Raw genomic sequence first — 533 nt, 5'->3', positions numbered from 1 at the left:
ATGTGCAGCGATGTCAAAGAGGGAAGTGAAATGTGTTTGGGAAACCAACTGCAGTTGAACAGCAGCAAATTATGATTAAAGCACATGTTCTTGAGGCAGATCTAACTTTAGGCATTGGTTCTGCCATGCACCAGCTTTCTGACTTTGCGCTCATTATTTAAGTTTCCATTACCTTATCAACTGCTAGCTATTACTGTTATTCTAAGTTTTATAATTGCTACTTTTAGAAGATAAAGTAAGAAAGAGCTGGCCATTGGGGACAGCAGACTTTTCATCCTAGAAACATGGCCCAGTTTGTCCAAAACCTTACCGAGAGGGCCCCAACACCACTGATGAACACTGCTGTGACTTACTTAAAGACCTGGTTGGCTATATTTTGGTACTGTGCCAAGGTTGAGCTGGTTCCTCCAATCCCTGCTTAGATTCCTACAGTTATTTAGAGCTTAAAAAAGAAAAAAATCTCAGCTGGGCATGATGGCTCATGCTTATAATCTCAGCACTTTGGGAGGCTGAGGGAGGTGGATCACTTGCAG

At 42.2% G+C, this 533-nt stretch overlaps 1 pseudogene; it reads left to right on the top strand.

Annotated features, from left to right (window-relative positions):
* Nucleotides 1-284: 284 nt before the first annotated feature.
* Nucleotides 285-533, top strand: part of LOC108306752 — a 6,231-nt pseudogene continuing 5,982 nt past the window's right edge.

The sequence above is a fragment of the Cebus imitator genome, unplaced genomic scaffold, assembly GCF_001604975.1.
Source record: "Cebus imitator isolate Cc_AM_T3 unplaced genomic scaffold, Cebus_imitator-1.0 Scaffold74, whole genome shotgun sequence".
In the NCBI taxonomy this organism is placed as follows: Eukaryota; Metazoa; Chordata; class Mammalia; order Primates; family Cebidae; genus Cebus; species Cebus imitator.
The sequence above is the reverse complement of the archived record's forward strand: the minus strand, read 5'-3'. Positions and strand labels throughout refer to the sequence as shown.